Raw genomic sequence first — 19,957 nt, forward strand, 5'->3', positions numbered from 1 at the left:
TTTCTGCTTAACTAGTCATGCTCTGTCTTCCGACAAAATCACAGCCCAGAGGTACAAAGAGGAACTGGTACCATTCCTTCTGAAACTATTCCAATCAACAGAAAAAGAGGGAATCCTCCCTAAACTCATTTTATGAGGTCAGGGTCATCCTGATACCAAAGCCTGGCAGAGACACACACACAAAAAAGAGAATTTTAGACCAATATCCCTGATGAACATCGATGCAAAAATCCTCAATAAAATATTGGCAAACTGAGTCCAGCAGCACATCAAAAAGCTTATCCACCATGATCAAGTTGGCTTCATCCCTGGGATGCAAGGCTGGTTCAACATACACAAATCAATAAACGAATCCAGCATATAAACAGAACCAAAGACAAAAACCACATGATTATCTCAATAGATGCAGAAAGGCCTTTGACAAAATTCAACAGCCCTTCATAACAACTCTCAATAAACTAGGTATTGATGGGACGTCTCTCAAAATAATAAGAGCTATTTATGACAAACCCACAGTCAGTATCATACTGAATGAGCAAAAACTGGAAGCATTCCCTTTGAAAACCGGCACAAGACAGGGATGCCCTCTCTTACCACTCCCATTCAACACAGTGTTGGAAGTTCTGGCCAGAGCAATCAGGCAGGAGAAAGAAATAAAAGGTATTCAAGTAGGAAAAGAGGAAGTCAAATTGTCCCTGTCTGCAGATAACATGATTGTATATTTAGAAAACCCCATCGTCTCAGCCCAAAATCTCCTTAAGCTGATAAGCAACTTCAGCAAAGTCTGAGGATACAAAATCAATGTGCAAAAATCACAAGCATTCCTATACACCAAGAACAGACAAACAGAGAACCAAATCATGAGTGAACTCCCATTCACAACTGCTTCAAAGAGAATAAAATACCTAAGAATCCAACTTACAAGAGATGTGAAGGACTTCTTCAAGGAGAACTACAAACCACTGCTCAGTGAAATAAAAGAGGACACAAACGTAAGAACATTCCATGCTCATGGATAGGAAGAATCAATATCGTGAAAATGGCCATACTGCCCAAGGTAATTTGTAGATTCAATGTCATCACCATCAAGCTACCAATGACTTTCTTCACAGAATTGGAAAAAATTACTTTAAAGTTCATATGGAACCAAGAAAGAGCCCGCATTCCCAAGACAATCCTAAGCCAAAAGAACAAAGCTGGAGGCATCACGCTACCTGACTTCAAACTATACTAAAAGACTACAGTAACCAAAACAGCATGGTACTGGTACCAAACAGAGATATAGACCAGTGGAACAGAACAGAGGCCTCAGAAATAATACCACACATCTACAACCATCTGATCTTTGACAAACCTGACAAAAACAAGAAATGGGCAAAGGATTCCCTATTTAATAAATGGTGCTGGGAAAACTGGCTAGCCTTATGTAGAAAGCTGAAACTGGATCCCTTCCTTACACCTTATACAGAAATTAATTCAAGATGGATTACAGACTTAAATGTCAGACCTAAAATCATAAAAACCTTAGAAGAAAACCTAGGCAATACCATTCAGGACATAGGCATGGGCAAGGACTTCATGACTAAAACACCAAAAGCAATGGCAACAAAAGCCAAAATTGACAAATGGGATCTAATTAAACTAAAGCGCTTCTGCACATCAAAAGAAACTACCATCAGAGTGAACAGGCAACTTACAGAATGGGAGAAAATTTTAAAAATTAATGCATCTGACAAAGGGCTAATATACAGAATCTACAAAGAACTTAAACAAATTTACAAGAAAAAAATCAAACAATCCCATCAAAAAGTGGGCAAAGGATACGAACAAACACTTCTCAAAAGAAGACATTTATGCAGTCAACAGACACATGAAAAAGTGCTCATCATCACTGGCCATCAGAGAAATGCAAATCAAAACCACAATGAGATACCATCTCATACCAGTTAGAATGGCGATCATTAAAAAGTCAGGAAACAAGAGGTGCTGGAGAGGATGTGGAGAAACAGGAATGTTTTTACACTGTTGGTGGGACTGTAAACTAGTTCAACCATTGTGGAAGACAGTGTGGCGATTCCTCAAGGGTCTAGAACTAGAAATACCATTTGACGCAGCCATCCCATTACTGGGTATATACCCAAAGGATTATAAATCATGCTGCTATAAAGACACATGCACATGTATGTTTACTGTGGCACTTGAATTCACAATAGCAAAGACTTGGAACCAACCCAAATGTCCATCAAAGGTAGACTGGATTAAGAAAATGTGGCACATATACACCATGGAATACTATGCAGCCATAAAAAGGATGAGTTCATGTCTTTTGTAGGGACATAGATGAAGCTGGAAACCATCATTCTGAGCAAACTATCGCAAGGACAGAAAACCAAACACCGCATGTTCTCACTCATAGATGGGAATTGAACAATGAGATCACCTGGACACAGGGTGGGGAACATCACACACCGGGGCCATCATGGGGTGGGGCGAGGGGGGAGGGATAGCGTTAGGAGAAATACCTAATGTAAATGACGAGTTAATGGGTGCAGCAACCAACATGGCACATGTATACATATAACAAACCTGCACGTTGTGCATATGCACCCTAGAACTTAAAGTATAATAATAAAAAAGATTTTTAAAAGTATAATAAGTAAATAAACAAGAAAAAGAAAGAAAAAAAAATCACAGCCTGGAGCAGTGCTCTCCAACTCCAGAAAATAAGTCTTTGGACTCAAGGGGTATGTATGCTCTTCTTAGTGCGGGCCTGAAACTGGAAAGCCCTGCTGGGGCACATGTGAGTGGCAGCCCCTGGGGGACCGCACCCCTGCTGCTCGGGGTGACCAGAGAGGAGGCAGAGGATGGGACACGCTGCAACACAAATACCCAGTCCTGAGGGGGAGCTTCGCTTAATTCCAACTGTATTATTTTGTTTGGCAGATGACTCTGCACACTTTCTGATAAAGGAGGGTTTCAAAATGGTTTATTTTTTCAATAAATCACTTAATGAGCATAACAAAACACTCCGTGGTGTGAATTTTTCTGCCAGTGTATACAAACTGCAGGTGTGCCCAGGCCAAAACCCAGCCAAGTCCCTCCCAGCCCCTAAGGTGTGCGTATGTTGGCCAAGGAACCAAATCGCTATCCACGTGAAGGCAAAGACCTGAAGATCTGCGTATTTTTTAATGCTAAACGACATCACACTCCCTTTGAACAACAACCCAAGTGAAAAACTTTCATAAAAATCTTGGCAAAGATCCTTAAAGTGATTTTGACCCAGTTATCCAATAGACCCTTACCTCACTTTTAGCAAACTGAGCCTCGTGCCACGTTAGCTTAATGGGGGGGAAGGTCTTCAAAGTAAAACACGGGACATATGAGGGAGTGATGCATGTATGCAGCCATAGCGACCACAGCACTCACAATCTTCACATCCTGACTTGAATCCTTGGATTTAAACCTAAGTGCCAAATTCAGAAATATGTAGACTAATTTTTTATTTCTGGAAAGACTATGTTCTTTCATTATAATCTTTAATACAAAGAGTAGTAAAGACAAGCAAAAAAAGCTAACATAGATAAGTTAAAACTTCATAACTTGAACACATGCAGACACTCAAGCACAGACAGGGTTTTGGCTCAATGTCATACTTGATCTTCTCAAAGAAGCGGTATCACAATACATTCTGCCAAGCTGAGGCTAGATGCTTCTAGCCTCAACTCAAAGTCTTATCAGTTAAAAAAAAAAAAAAAACAAAAAAAAAACCCACAGAGATTCCTTTCTTTCTTCTTCAGTATAAGAAAGGGTTTTTGTTTCATTTTGTTTTCAAGGCTTGCTAGATTTTGATCAGTCTCCAAACTCATGTTACCTTCAGGCTGAAATCAAGACCACCAAAGGTCAAGTCGTCAACTTTGTCTTTCCTGGAAGAAACTTCAAGACACTGGAAAACAGAATGAAAGTCCTAATGGCACTCATTTTTAGTCTTTCATCTTCAATATTCTAATTTTGCACTGTAAATAAGATACTTCATGCATTTGAGGGTGCCTGCGGGACACAGTATTTATTGCGATGTGGGAAGGGATGTAAAGATGCAAGTACGTTCCCCATCAGAGGTAGAAACATTACCTTGACTGGCAAGTACCATCTCACCAACAGCAGCTCAAATCATAGAAAATTACCAATGCCTGGTTTTTGTGATCAAACCTAATAAATGCTCAGGCTGACCTTGTCCAAGACACTTAAGCACCCCGCTGTGAACATCACAGAAATCATCTGAGAATAAGCAAAGGAATATTCAAGAAGTTCCGAAATGTTTTAAAAAGGGAGTTCTTGCCTTACAAAGGATGGAAGAGAACATGTGCTCTCACCCTTACTATGCCTCTCTGAACATGCTGGGTTTGCTCGTGAAGAGATCCAATGCTCTTCTATCCTCCACACGTGAAGTGTCTGGCCAGGGCGAGGAATTTCCATAGCACTGTTTAAGAATAGTTTATTTTTTCCTCTTTCTGTATTCAAAATATAGTTTAAAGATTTTTAAGAAGGAAAGGTATAGCAATCCAGCAGGGTATAAGTGTCCACCATTTTCTATTTTGCCCTAGGACAAAACCAAATTAAGAAAGTTGTTTGTGCTGCATTTTTCTAGGAAGAAGGTGACTGTTGAATGTGGAAAAATAAAAAAAACACAGGGTATTCTTTTCTGGATCCAGAGCTCTACCAAATTCTGATTTTCAGAATCTGGACTTTACCATATTAGATTTGGGATCCAAAGTATATCAAGTTGTGCATTTTCTTGATTTGTGACAGTTGCTCTAATGGTTTACTTAGCTGCCCGTTTCAAGCCAAAGTGGATACTTATGAATTTGCTTCATGAGGTGGTTTCTAGAAATGACAAATGATCTGATTTAGCAAGTATTATTATACATTTTCAAATTATCTGCTTCAAAATTCTACTGATATATACAGTTAAATGAGCTCTCCCTGGCTTTCTAATGATGCCCAGGCATTTACATCCTCCTCACAGTCAGTAGGAAAGGGGAAGGTTCTGACACCTAAACACAGCCAAGGGGCATCCTGGAAGGTGACTGCAAGGGCATCTATGGAAAGGGAAAACAAATGGGAAAACAGGACATTTCTGAGTGGAGCCTCAGACAAAAAAATCACAGCTGCTCCACCATACTATGCCATTTGGTTTTTTATAACTTGACAGGCTAACACCTTAATCACGGTCTTTTCTCCTTCAGCCTACAACTCATATCTGAAAGTTTTGAGTGGGGATATATACGACTAATATGCATGAGGATACTAATTGTCACTACTGAGAGGACAGGTTTTACAATCGTTAGGTAGAACTGAGCAAACAAAATGGGTAGAGGAATGAAGAGCTGACAAAGTTTTATTTAAAAAACAAAAGAGAAAACTTAGGCCTCTTAAGAGCTCCAAGGGAAAATAATTAATGCATAAAATCTGTGATAATCTTTTAAACTTATTCTTTAAATCATGATAAAATATACATAACATAAAATATAACATTTGTTTTGTTTCTTCTTAGACGAAGTCTCGCTCTGTCACCCAGGCAAAAGTGCAATGGTGCGATCTCGGGTTACTGCAACCTCTGCCTCCCAGATTCAAGCGACTCTCCTGCTTCAGCCTCCCAAGTAGCTGGAATTCCAGGCATTTGCCCCAACACCCGGATAATTTTTGCATTTTTAGTAGAGATGGGATTTTGCCATGTTGGCCAGGCTGGTCTCGAATTCCTCACCTCAGGTGATCCAACCTCCCAAAATGCCTCCCAAAGTGCTAGGATTACAGGCGTGAGCCACTGCGTCAGGCCAAAATTTACCATTTTTAAGTGTGAAGTTAAGAGGCACCAAATCCATTCACATTGTTTGGCAACCATCCACGCCATCCATTTCCAGAACCTTTTCTGCCTTGCAAGACTGAAACTCTGTCCCCATTAAACACTAACCCCCGGTTATCTTTTCCCCAAACTCCCAGCAACCCTTACTCTACTTTCTGTCTTTATGAATTTGACTACTCTAAGTATCACATATGAATAAAATCAGACAGTATTTGTCTATTTGTGACCGGCTTATTTCACCTATCATAGTCTGGAAGGGTCACCTATATTGTGGCCTGTGTCAATATGTGATTATTTAGTTCACCAAAATCCTAGAATTCCAGAATTAGGTGTCAATTCCAAAGTTCTAGGGAGTTAGTCTTAAGAAAAATAAAAAGGATTAGTGCTTTACAAAGGGATAATAAACCTTGAGCAATCTGTACCCCAAGAAGATAATAAAAGGCTAAATAGATAAATGCTTTCATTAAAATTAGATGAATTTCTAGGAAAGAGATATACAGGAGGCTATTTCCTGGGAGGAAATTTACACCACCATTTCAGCCTGCTGTAAGGCGGAGATGGCAGACAGCTAATTAGGGTCCTCTCTATAATACTGACTGATGATGGGGGTGGGGTTTCTTACTTGGCTGAGTGCCTTGCCGGTCATTTCTGCACCCGCTGGGCCTGGAGATTGCTGATGTGCTTCAGGCATAAGCAAATCACATCAAAGGCTCAGCTCACTGGCATACCTGATGGTCAAGGGCAGAGACCTGCTCTGACCAAGGAATACCCCAATGAGACTGGCCTGGAGGGTCCAAGCCAGTTCGGCAATGTCTTACGGAGTCCTAGGATGGTCCTGGTTATTCAGTTTTGGAGAGCATGGTTTGGCCTATAGGACACAGACTCTCTTCTACAGCCTTCCTTAGGGACCAGCTGTGTGTCAATCTGCATAAGACTTGGGGGAACTAAAATGGACTGATCATCCCAGTCTACGGAGTATCAAAGCCCTTAGTTTACAGTGTCCTGAGGAAACACTCACCCAGGTTTCTTGGGCTGGACTTGGAACAGATGAAGACTGCAGAGACAGGGAGTGGGGGGTTTTCTTCTATCAAGCCCAAGTATGAACGACACACTGAAGTGTCTCTTCGTTCACTGCGTGCTCACGAGCCACGCAGGAGCAATCACATCACCCACGGGTGGTGATTTTCTTCCCTCTCTTCTCTCAGTAATGGCACTGAGAACAGGATGTTCTGAACATTATAAGGCAGAACACATGAAAATTCCTAGAGAGATCTGTTCTATCCACTCCTCTCCTCCATTCGGCATGCTGTGTTCCCATTGTGATTCTGCTGCTGGACGGCAAAGTCTGTTTTGAGAGCTTCAAGGTAAGAGGGTCTGAAGTTGTGGCCAGATGCCCAGGAGTGATTAAGTAATTAGAACATTCAGACACTGCTAACTGCCTACAACTCAGCAGCAACAGCCCATCTCCTGGGCCACTCAGCTCCCTAACAAACGAGACCTTTGAAGAGACACCAGGGTTCTCTTTTCTTTTTTCTTTTCTTTTTGAGACAGAGACTCCTTCTTTTGCCCAGGCCAGAGTGTGATGGCATAATTTTGGCTCACTGCAACCTTCGCCTCATGGGTTCCAGTGGCTCTCCTGCCTCAGCCTCCTGAGTAGCTGGGACTACAGGCGTGTACCACCACGCCCAGCTAATTTTTGCATTTTTAGTAGAGATGGCATTTCACCATATTGGTCAGGCTGATCTTGAACTCCTGACCTCAGGCAATCTGCCTGCCTTGGCCTCCCAAAGTGCTGGGATTACAGGCGTGAGCCACCACGCCTGGCTGGCTCTCATTTTTTATAATGCACCAGACCCTAACAAGAGTCCTCCTCCCAAACAACTATCGGGGGATTAGTGAAAAAAAAAAAAAAAAAGAGCCTATCTGACAGTAGCAGAAAAAGTGAATCAGGCAATGCTGAAACCAGGGCAGACTGACAGACCCTGAGCAAGAAGGGAGAAAACTCAACCTTAATATGCGTTTCTCTCCTATTGCCTTGCCCTAACAACCTTCCGCTAACCTCCTCAGTGTATGCTCCCTCGTGAGTTATTCTCTGGATGAGGGAGGATGATGGAAAAGAGGCAGTAAGGATAACTGAAGGGTTACAATAATGAAACCTCGACTTCCTAAATGACAGAGCCCAGACAGTACCATTCACACACAGTGGGCACACATTTTGCATACACAGTATGTAAATATAAACATGAACTACTGTAGAAACCAGGATATCATGTTTTTTGGTGGATACCACATTTTTCTCTTCCTCCTGTAACTCCAAGGAGAGAGAGATAAAAGGGAAAAACCGTGTTCCTGTGTCATCCATAAGATTTGACCTGGAGTCAAGTTCACATTCACCTTAGAGCCAATAAGACACTTGGCTGCAGAGAGAACAACGTCATTCACTAAGCGGCAGTGATTTGTTTCACTCTGCCTTGTGCCTTACTACGCCCCGAGTGTGGTGTAACATAAAGCCTTTAAAATATAGATATCCCCAAGGTTGCAAGTCTTGGGACAGTTCTGATGTCTTATGTACCTCTCCTATAGACCTATCTTCCTCTGCACAATAAGTGAATAGGCATGCTTATTTTCTAAAAGCACAATTGTTTCACTTGCCAAGCTTCTCTGACCTTACTTTTGGCCTAACGTGTTTCTAACGAAATATAGTATATTTCAGTGCTTTTGCCAAATTTCTTGGCTACTGGCTCAAAAGAAGCAAACTTTCACTTAGAAGAGGTCCTTCACTTCAAGAAAGACATGAATGCTCTAAACTGCAACCTTCCGAGGCTTCAGCCTTGCTCTCACTTTGCTAAGCGCTCATGGTGGCTATATTCAGGTTTTTATTAGGGTGTTTTAGCTCCAAGTTAGAGATCTGGAGAAACAACAGAGGTCAGGGAGAACCGTCTATTTTCTCGGTTTGTAACTGCAACAGGAAGGTGGTCACAGGTGGTTATTTAACGGTGAACCCCTTTCACTGTCTGTGACTGCTCTGCAGTAGTACAAGTGGAGCTGCAGGTTTGGGATTTGTTTGGCAGCACACTCCTCAGACTTGAGGGATTTTTCATGTTTGTTTTGAGTTTGAGAGTTATTTCTGCCTTTCCTGTTTCTCCCCACCCCTCTTTTCTTTGTGCATAACAAGCTCATTGTCTTGGTCTCAGAGAACTCCCAAGTTTCTAGGAGCATCTTTCAGGGAGGATTGGAGCCATAGGGTTGGTATCAACTTTCTATTTAAAAATGTTGCCCTCAGGGGAGAAATTACTTACCAAGCTATCATATTATCAACTTCTTCCTCCTCTTTTGTTCCTGTTTACCTCAGCGTGTAAGAAAAAAAAAAAAAAAAAGTCCTTTTTCTACAACTGAACTTTCAAAGAGGACTTTCATGAGGTATCCGACCCTTCCACATCCAGATTAATGCTGTTGACAGAAGCTCGCTTTCCAGTAACGCCTCTATTTTGTTATTCTGGCAAAAACCAAAAATGGGTATTGTTTTACTTCTTTATTTAACGAGTATACTTGGTAAGAGTCTGGCCTGGATGAATAATGAGTCCAGAACGGTCTTTCTCCCATCTGTCCTGTGCCTGAAACCACTATGCTGAGATTTGAATTCATCATTGTTGGCAGAAGAAACCCTGCTAGTTTCGTATTTTTCTTTTCTTTTTTTACCCTTCTGGTTTTATTAAGAAAAAAAGACAGTTATATAAAATAAACAAAATGGTGTGTTTAGAAGTACATGTCCCAGAGGAGCTATCTTGGGATCTTCTTATAAGATTTTTGTGACCTTACCATAGAGTGTAATTCTCTGACAGTGACTTCTGAACCCCCTATACGAGGGCTTGGGTTGACAGTGACTTGAGAGGAAGTTGTTCTGGGACCAGCCCTTGCAGAAGAAACATAAGAGAGTGCTGGTGTTTCTCTTGGGTTTCAATCCACCCAGGGTGCTAGGCAGTGCCTAATTTGACTCTCTCCACCTTGGGCTCTGTGGGGTGCCTTTAATGTCCTACAACCCTGGTCAATTACCACAGGTGCTGGGCAACCAAAGACATGTCTAATTAGCTATGAACCAAAGGTAACAGATTACTACATCAGGACTGCAAACTGGTCAGAGAAAATCCCTACGCACGCTTTTTTTTTTTTTTTTTTTTTAACCAACTAAGAGATTCTAGTCAGCTTTTTCTTTTCTTTTTTTGGTGATGGAGTTTCACTCTTGTTGCCCACGCTGGAGTGATATGGTGTGATCTCAGGTCTCACCGCCACCTCCACCTCCCAGGTTCAAGCAATTCTCCTGCCGTAGATTCCCAAATAGCTGGGATTACAGGCACCTGCCACCATGCCCAGCTAATTTTTTGTATTTTTAGCAGAGACAGGGTTTCACCATGTTGGCCAGGCTGGTCTCGAACTCCTGGCCTCAAGTGATCCACCTGCCTCGGCCTCCCAAAGTGCTGGGATTACAAGCGTGAGCCACCACGCCCAGTCGTAAAACTTACTTTGATGCAGCCAAATCCTAATCTCTGAGCATCTTTTGCTAAATAAGCTTAAGGCAGTGTGTCAAACTGCCAGGAGGAGGTCATAATCTTAAAAGATTAAAGACTGTTACTTAAGTGTCTACTATTTCCATGATACAAGGATTCCCGCTGCTTTCCTTTAATTTTCCGTACAGGCAATGCCGTGCTATTCCTCATTATAGAGCAGTGGGAAAACAGCCATATTTACAATGACATTTACATATATCCAGCTTAACAGCTAGTAGTAGAGTTTGGACTAGGATAAGAAGTGGACAACAAGACTTGTTTAATAATTAATTTCATGTGGTTTTTAGTCCCTCAGCTTTTCAAAGGATGTCTTTTTGAATTATTTCATATATAAGCAATGGAATGGTTCAAGAGCAAGTGACAAAGTCCCAGAGAAGCAACTGAGTATTGTCTCTTGGGCTGTTTCTACTGGAGACCTGTTGTACATCACCCAATACAATTAACTTAGGAGACAGCACACACATTTGACACCCAGGGAAGAGCATGGTTAAGAAAGAAACCTCAAGGGCCAGGGGTGGTGGCTCACCCCCGTAATCCCAATATTTTGGGAGGCTGAGGCAGACGGATTATTGAGATCAGGAGTTCGAGCCCAGCCTGGCCAACATGGTAAAACTGTGTCTCTACTAAAAATGCAAAAAAAACAAAAAAACAAAAAAAACCTAGCCAGGCATGGTGATATGCACCTGTAGTCTCAGCTACCCGGGAGGCTGAGGCAGGAGAACTGCTTGAACTCAGGAGACGGAGGTTGCAGTGAGCCAAGATCGTGCCACAGCAGTCCAGCCTGGGAAACAGTGTGAGACTGTCTCAAAAAAAAAAAAAAAAAAAAAAAGAATGAACCTCGAGCTTTTGATTTGATTTTCAAATGACCATCTTACAGGTTGCCTTATGGGATGAAGGGTGCTGCATCAAAGGCGAAAAGCATTGCTCTTAGGCCAGGAAGGTAGCCAGTAAACTACTAAAGACACAGTGGCTGGTTAACAAGAGCAAAATTTTTCATTTATTATTTTCATCTATATTGGAGAAAAGAAAGAGAAAAAAGCTGGCACCTCAAAGTGAATGCTTATGTAGCCAGTAAAAACACAGAGATCACTAAGAGGAAAAAAGGCGCTGTTACTGGTTTGGAAATAAAGTCTCCTTTGCTGCGGAGGCTGAGGATGTGGCTCTGAAAAACAGTTGTGCTAGTGCATCCTGACTGTATTGAGTCCCGACTGTGGGAGAAAGGTTCCACTCGGAAATCCCCGGAACCTGCATGTTGCAGCAGACAAGGAGCAAGGTCCCAGGGCTGCTCAGCGGACAAAGTGTAGCCGCTGAGAAGGAGGGCACATCCAGGCCTCCATCGGGACTCCTGTGAGCCTGGTCTGGGCAGGCCTGGTCCTTCTAGCTGTCCTTTGGATTAGTCAAAACTGCACAGGGCCACATCAGCTGGGTGACAATCTACTGCTCAGGCTGCCAAAGCACAAAGCATATGGATTGGCACGGTAAAGAGCTATTTATTTTGTGCCTATAGATATGGACCCAGTCTCTCTGACAATCTTAGGATAAAGAGATTTTCTCCTACCCAATATGGGAAGACCATATGCTTTCAAATAACCATGGCTTCTTACGAGACACTAGGAAAATGACAGGAAAAAATTAGAATTTTAAATTTGTTTTCAAAGTTTTACACTCTGGGTCAGGTGCAGTGGCTCACGCCTGTAATCCCAGCACTTTGGGAAGCTGAGACGGGTGGATAACTTGAGGTCAGGGGTTTGAGACCAGCCTGGCCAATGTGGTGAAACCCCAGCTCTACTGAAAGTAAAAATTAGCCGGGTGTGGTGGCTTCCACCTGTAATTCCAGCTTCTCAGGAGGCTGGGGCAGGAGAATCGCTTGAACCCAGGAAGCAGAGGTCGCAGTGAGCTGAGACTGTGCCACTACACTCCAGCCTGGGTGATGGAGCGAGATTCTGTTGAGAGACAGGACTAGCTGGATTTCCTAGGCCGACTAAGAATTCCTAAGCCTGGCTGAGGAAGGTGACTGCACCCACCTTTAAACACGGGGCTTGTAACTCAGCTCATACCCGACCAATCAGGTAGTAAAGAGAGCTCACTGAAATACCAATTAGGCTAAAAGCAGGAGGTAAAGAAATAGTCAATCATCTATCGCCTGAGAGCACAGGGGGAGGGACAATGATAGGGATATAAACCCAGGGGTTGGAGCCGGCAGTGGCAACCCCCTTTGGGTCCCCTCCCGTTGTATGGGAGCTCTGTTTTCACTCTATTAAATAATCTTGCAACTGCACACTCTTCTGCTCCGTGTTTGTTCCAGCTCGAGCTGAGCTTTTGCTGGCCATCCACCGCTGCTGATCACTGCCCTTGCAGACCGGCTGCTGACTTCCACCCCTCCACATCCGGCGGGGAGTCTGCTGCACTTCTGATCCAGCGAGGTGCCTGCTGCTGCTTCCGATCGGGCAAGAGGCTCGCCATTGTTCTGCGCAGCTAAGTGCCCAGTTTGTCCTAATTCAGCTGAACACTAGTGGCCGGGTTCCACGGTTCTCTTCCGTGACCCACGGCTTCTAATAGAGCTAATAGAGCTATAACACTCATCCACCGCAGGGCCCAAGGTTCGATTCCTTGGAATCCATGAGGCCAAGAACCCCAGGTCAGAGAACAAACGGCTTGCCACCATCTTGGGAGCTCTAAGAACAAAGATCCGCCGGGTAACAGCATGTTTTTAAAACAACATTGTTTTATAAACTAAAACGCTGTCCCCCTTCTCCCTCCTGCTTTTAGCCTCATTGGTATTTCAGTGAGCTCTCTTTACTACCTGATCGGTCGGGTGTGAGCTGAGTTACAAGCCCCGTGTTTAAGGGTGGGTGCGGTCACCTTCCCCAGCTAGGCTTAGGAATTCTTAGTCGGCCTAGGAAATCCCGCTAGTCCCGTCTCTCAGTGCCACGCTTACTTCCATCCTTTCCCCTTTGGACTTCGCCTCAACCTCAGTCGCTAAGGAGCTAGTACATACTTGAGATCAGATTTCTTCTTTGTCAGATTTGTATGGCAGGTAAGTCCCAAAAGTCTTTTCTCCTCCATCTTCTCATTTACTTGGGAGAGGGAAAGCAGCCTATTTTTTGACCACATTCTTACTGTTTGGGTAATGGGAAGTAATGTAACGAAGTCGGGATCCCTTAAAGCAAAGGGGTTTTCTCCTCATAATGTTAGCTGTGTACACGTATTCCATAAACTGTGGTTGTTCACATTATTTGCAGAGAAAATTATTACGGGTTATTAAACTATTTATTAGATAGATGCAGGGAGGGTGGGAAGGTGAGCTGGACAGACAGTGCTGTTTGCTAGCTCTTAGATCATTATCACTTCCACGTTATTCTCTGTTCGGGTCTCATTGCCATGATATACAATATGACACATTAAAAGGCTTTTGGTTTAGCCACAGCCCACCCTGATGATCACAAGTGCAAAGTCAGCCCAGAATGCTCTTTACTAGCCATAAAATCATAAAGTCTTCTCGTGAAATGTTGCTCTTCACATCTGGGTCTATTGAGCTCATTCTAATCAAGCTGTGCCAGACGATCCCTCTGCCCTGGATGAGAATACACACTTGTTACACTGTCATCCAGGCAGACGCTGCTTGTCATGGTCACTGGAACCTGCATCCTCAAAAGAAGGTGGTCTTCTGTGTGGACCTTCAGGGCTGGGGGCGTGAACTAGGGTGGTCAGGAGCCTTCCTCCGCACCCTTTCCTGCCTGACATCTCACCTCCCTAGGATGTAACCTCCAGGTTAAACCTGCTAACAGGCACCGCTTCAGTACTCAAATCACCCTGACTTCGTTCCTTCAGGCAAAATCACCTCACACGAAAGGTATGTTTTTGCGTATTTCCTTTCACCACAAAAGGATTGCTCAACAAACCCAAGAATAATTGTCTTTCAAAGTAGCTGGTCTCACTGGCTTGACAGGAACCCGAACATCAAGTCCAAGCCAGGGCTAACCCTGACCCGCAACACTCCCACCTGCTTCCAGATGCAGCCTGAGAGGAGCTGCCCTGCTGCCTGGGTGGGGAAGGTGGGCCACGGCTGCACATTCATGCATCGTGGGCTTCCCTGCTGCTGGCCCTGAGCTAAACGTGTGTACCAAGGTATTGTGTCTAGGAAGTCATCTAATAAACTCGGCTTGTTATACTTCCATTTAGAGGGAGAAATGCACTCTGGCCGACAGGAGATGGGGACATCTGTACTAACCTTAAGCAAACTGCATTCGAAAGCTTGTATTTTCAGGCATTCAGCCGCTGATTTCCTGCAAGCCCTCTGAAGTCCCTACTGTGTGCTGAGTATGGAAGCCAGAAGCCAGGACAGTATGCTGGAATCACAACTCAGCCCCCCTCCGGGGTTCATGGTAAGATGGGGACAGAGTGTGGCACTGCCAACAGTTCTACTATGGCACCTCCTGGAAGGGCGGGGTGAATGCTGTGATGCCCCCTCTCCCTCTCCTGGAGCTGCCTGCCGTGCAGAGGAAAGGAACCCTTTACAAAGGTAAGCTGAGCAACTGAATCTGAAACGAACGAGTGCTCGGAAGCAGGAAAAATCTTTGAAACAGACCTGATTTATGAAAAGGTGCTGAAAAGCAGAGAATCTGCGACGTCTGCCAGAAGGCACAACTGATTAAAGCCCAGAGAGCCCTCATTGAGTTTTTTTTTCTCCTGATGATTAGATTAGAAGAAAGTCATGCTCTGCAGTAGAGATAAGGAACTGTGAGGTGCTCCCACTAGCTTAGGAGAGGGCAGTGGGGGCAGGCAGAGGTGTGGTGATGTTATGAAGGTGTAAGGAGGAAAACAGCAGTGTATATAAGAAGAGAATTCCAGGTGGACTGCGGAACCTGCCCATGATATGGAATCCTGCTAAGGCTGTGCTATAACCCACACGATGTTGCCAGGAAGCCTCGCTCTCTGTCCCAACAGTGCATGATTCTCAAAGGGGACAAACAGGAGGCTTAAGACACCAACACTCAGAGAAAAGGAAGGTTGGCTGCCGGCTGGGGCCTTTGATCCCAGGCTATCTGTGGCTCTGCCTCTCACTGCCTCTGCGTGCAGTTCTCTGTCACACCGAGACTGGACTCTGCCTTCCTCTGTGCTCCAAGAGAAGCTCTGCACAAAGTGCCATTCCGGGCTCAGAAGGAAGACAGGTTCATCTCAGAGGAGGGAAAGAAACGTGGCCAGTGGGATCTCACACCCCCTGGGGACAGCCCCACTCTTCTTATGGGTGGGGTCATCCCAGTGCCTCTGGATTGCGGAACTATTGCGTTTAATGAAAATATATTTTACAAACTGTGAAGTGTTCTACAAATGTGAATTGTGCACCAGGGAAGGGAAAGGCAATGTTCATTTTGTTGCATCCTGAAATAAGACTGTCCATTTCTGCTGAACTAAAAAGAAGAAAAAACTAGATTAAGCACTTACTTTCCACTTCCCTCAATCTAAAGCATTTGCCTTACATTGGAGGTGACTTGAACAATTCTCAGAAACAAAAATAAAAAAAGGAATGTAAGTAAGCATTGGATGTAACATACAAAATTGATATGGTCCAATCATGGAAAAGTATTTTCACTTCCCCAAATTCCCATTTAAATGCTGAGCTTCCTAGCAGCTTATGGGTCTCTCAGTAATGTAAATGTAAACACTGCTTTTGACATCATTTTGTATTTCAATTGAATGAAGGTATGCCTAAATCAATGGATACAGTTAGGTGTTTTAAAATTTTATCCTCACTAGAAAACATAGCAATAACACGCTTAAAAATAGAATTTGGGGCTGGGTGCAGTGGAGTACACCTGTAATTCCAGCACTTTCGGAGGCTAAGGTGGGAGGACTGCATGAGTCCAGGAGTTTGAAACCAGCTTGGACAACACAGCAGGATCCCGTCTCTACAAAAAATTTAAAAATTAGCCATGAGTGGTGACACATGCCTGTAGTCCCAGCTAGCTGTGAGGCCAAGTCAGGAGGATCACTTGAGCCCAGGAGTTCAGGGCTGCAGTGAGCAGTGATTGTGCCACTGACTGCACTCCAGCCTGGGTGACAGAGTGAGACTTTGTCTCTCAAAAAAAAAAAAAAAAAAAAGAAAGAAAAAGAAACGGAATGTCCCTTAAGGACTAATTAAGGAAAAGGAAACATGATATGGAACAGGCAAGGCCCCTGGAAATTAGCCTGGCGCATAGCATATGATTAGGTCACAACAAATTACAGGACAGAGAACAGAAATTTTAAAGTCCAAGCAGCTACTGATAGTGACATTCAGAACAAGCCTTTCTCTAACCATACCGAAATGAGTTATTTTCGATGCAAAAACATTAATTTTTTTAAATTTAACTTTTAAGTTCAGGGGTACATGTGCAGGTTTGTTAACAAAGGTAAGCTTGTGTCATGGGGGTTTGTGGTACAGATTATTTTGTTACCTGGAGTGTAAATTAGTTCAAAAACATTTTAAACTGCCTTACATGTGTCCCTAGTGGCAGACAACTGGCCACTACTATACTTTAGATTATATCAAGTTACAGGCAACAACTTTATATTGCCTGTCCCCCAAAAACGTCTTTCACGTGCAATTGGAAGAATGCACAGTATCTTCCTTTTACCTTACTCACCATCCCAGCCCACTCAAGCTGTCCTGGGTTCATGATGCCAGGAGAGCACAGGTGTCCTGTGGGATCCTGCAGAAGAGCTAGCCTCACCCAGGAGAATTCATTCCCATCACACCCATTAATTCCACCCAAGCAGATCTGTTTCACACCCACCCTCCTGTCTGCTAAATCGTGTCAAGGTACCCCCGGGAGTGTGCAACACTCATCTCTCATCCGTCAGTTTTCAGATAATCATAACCATGCTTATGAGCCACGTGCATCCCTAGTTTAAAACTAAGCCCTTGGCACCAACCTTCCCACAAACTACCACCATACAATGCAATTAAATCAACAGTTCTTAAGGTACAATTAATCAAGACAAATAATAAATTTCAACCATACTGCTTTTCCCAATTACTACTATTTTAACAGCATGGTTGTCCACTCCTCATTGCAAATATAGAATACCTAAATAACATTAGGAGTTATATAACGTAGGTGGTTAGGTGTGGTGGCTCACGCCTGTAATCCCAACATTTTCAGAGGCCAAGGCAGGAGAATCACTTGAGCCCTGGGGTTTGAGACCAACCTGGGTAACATAGTGAGACCTTCTCTCCACAAAAAAATTAAAAAATTAGCTGGGTGTGGCAGCACGCACCTATGGTCACAGCTACTCAAGTGGCTGAGGTGAGAGGATCGCTTGAGCCTAGGGGGTCATTGAGGTCACAGTGAGCTGAGATTGTGCCACTGCACTGCAGCCTGAGCGACAGAACAAGACCCTGTCTCAATAAAATAAAATAATTTAGGTGGAGGGGCCTGGAAACCTAAACATGATTTATATATTATTTCTGTAGAAAGATGTGTTTGTTTGTTTGTTTGTTTGTTTGTTTGTTTCAGACAGAGTTTTGCTCTTTTTGCCCAGGCTGGAGTGCAGTGGCACGATAGAAAGGTGTATTTTAAGTGAATTTTATGAATCAAAACCAGATGGTAAGCTATAGACAATACTAAAAACAAACAAACATGCAAACAAACATAAAGCCATACAAGGAAGCCCTCTAAGGTGAGTCTACTCCCTACTGTTTACATGGTAAACATTTACTATACACAAAGATACAGCAAACCCGGGAGCCTCATCAAATTCAATTCCAGATGGTTCTCTCCGCTGTCACCAGGCACCTGGTCCATCTGTAATGTTATCCTTAGCAGAGCACAATGATGATGCAGAGAAATTTGTATCCTCCAAAACCCTAATGTATTCCAGTGCCAAATATTCATAAATAGTTTTGAATTTTTGACATCACTATTTCTATTTCTATTTATCACTGTATTTCTATTTCATTAAGGCAAATGGCAGAGAACTAACTATTATAATAGAACATTTTTATATTTTAAAGGGATAAATGAATATTCATAGCATTTGCAGGTAGGAAAAATGAACTCTAGTGCGGCTCCCACTGACAGAGAATGTCCTGAAGACAGAGATCCAACGCCAAGTATTCCTTGCTGTTCCCACTGTTTATTCATAACTTGTATTCTCTCAGGCAAGCAAGTTAAAACATTTCACTAAACCTAACAAATTAACACGACTGAAACAGAACTCATTCTCTTTGCCACAACCCAGTTCTTTTAAAGCTTGGTGGCAGCCGGGCATGGTGGCTCACACCTGTAATCCCAGCACTTTGGGAGGTTGAGGCAGAAGGATCTCTTGGGCCTAAGAGTTTGAGACCACCCTGGACAACATACCAGTACCCAGTCTCTACCAAAAAAAAAAAAAAAAAAAACACTTTAAAAATTAGCCAGGCATGGTGGCATGCACCTGTGGTCCCAGCTACTCTGGAGGCTGAGGTGGACCACTTGAGCCCCGGAGTGTGCCGAGATCATGCCACTGCACTCCAGCCTGGGTGACAGAGTGAGACCCTGTTTCTAAAATAAACAAATAAAATAAAACTTGGTGGCATCATCAACTGCTCCAGCCTCTCCCACCTCATCTGATCAGAGCCAAGTACATTTGATTGTAGGTTATTTTCTCTTCCAGCCCTCTGAACCAGGCCACCAGTGTCTCTCTGGTAGTTGCCATAGTAGCCTCTTAATTGGTCTCCATGCCTTTGGTCTCACCTCCCTCTAATTCAGTAGCTATATTGAAACCAAATTATCTTTCAAATATGTAAATCCGAGCACAGCACACCCTACTAAGAAAGCTCTCCACTTTGAGGAGGACCAAGTCCACGTTCCCTACCCTGAATGACCGGGCCCTTCCCAGTCAGGGTTCGCTTACCCAGCCATCCTCTCCTCCTGCCATTCCCCTGGTCTTGTTCCCTGTTCCAGCCATACTAAGCACCTTTCATTCCTCCCCTGGATCTGTCTCGCTTTCCAGAATGAGGGCGCAGTATTCTCTTTCGGCCTCAGCTGGAACAAAAAGCCTCCCTGATTCTGAGGATGGGCTAAGGATTCCTCCCACAGGATCCCAGAGCAAAGCCCCTGGTCTCCTCCCAGCCTTGATCCTGTTTCTTGCTAAGTGCCTCCTAGTCTATTTGCCCTCCTATTAATACACAGACTCATTTGAAGGCAAGGACTGCATTCGTCCTTTTGCTGACTCCATTCAGTGACTAGCACATCAGAAATGTTCAAGAAACAATTGTTGAATGAACAAATTCATGAATATACTCTTGCCTTCTGTGTTTCATATTCCCCATTATTTAATAATGAAAATACTCCAAAACAGTATACTAAGCACTGTGGGAAGTGAGTTGCAACTTTTATCTCATTAAGCAACCATCGTACACTGTGTCAAAACACCATGGTGTGCTATTATCATAATTGTCAACAAAATTGAGAAAGACTTGGTCCCTCTTGAATGACTTGATTACTGAAGGAGTCCATGGTACACGGTAGCTGCCCTCCCCCTAAGCCCGTGTCAAATAGCAGCCTAT

General features: G+C 43.5%; 1 protein-coding gene across 1 annotated transcript in view; it reads right to left on the reverse strand.

Moving 5' to 3' along the window:
• The window catches only part of ANKH (ANKH inorganic pyrophosphate transport regulator), a 160,750-nt gene that overhangs the window by 124,115 nt on the left and 16,678 nt on the right, over positions 1-19,957 (reverse strand). The gene's annotated exons all lie outside the window — the stretch shown is intronic.

Source organism: Piliocolobus tephrosceles, chromosome 4 (genome assembly GCF_002776525.5).
Source record: "Piliocolobus tephrosceles isolate RC106 chromosome 4, ASM277652v3, whole genome shotgun sequence".
NCBI lineage: Eukaryota > Metazoa > Chordata > Mammalia > Primates > Cercopithecidae > Piliocolobus > Piliocolobus tephrosceles.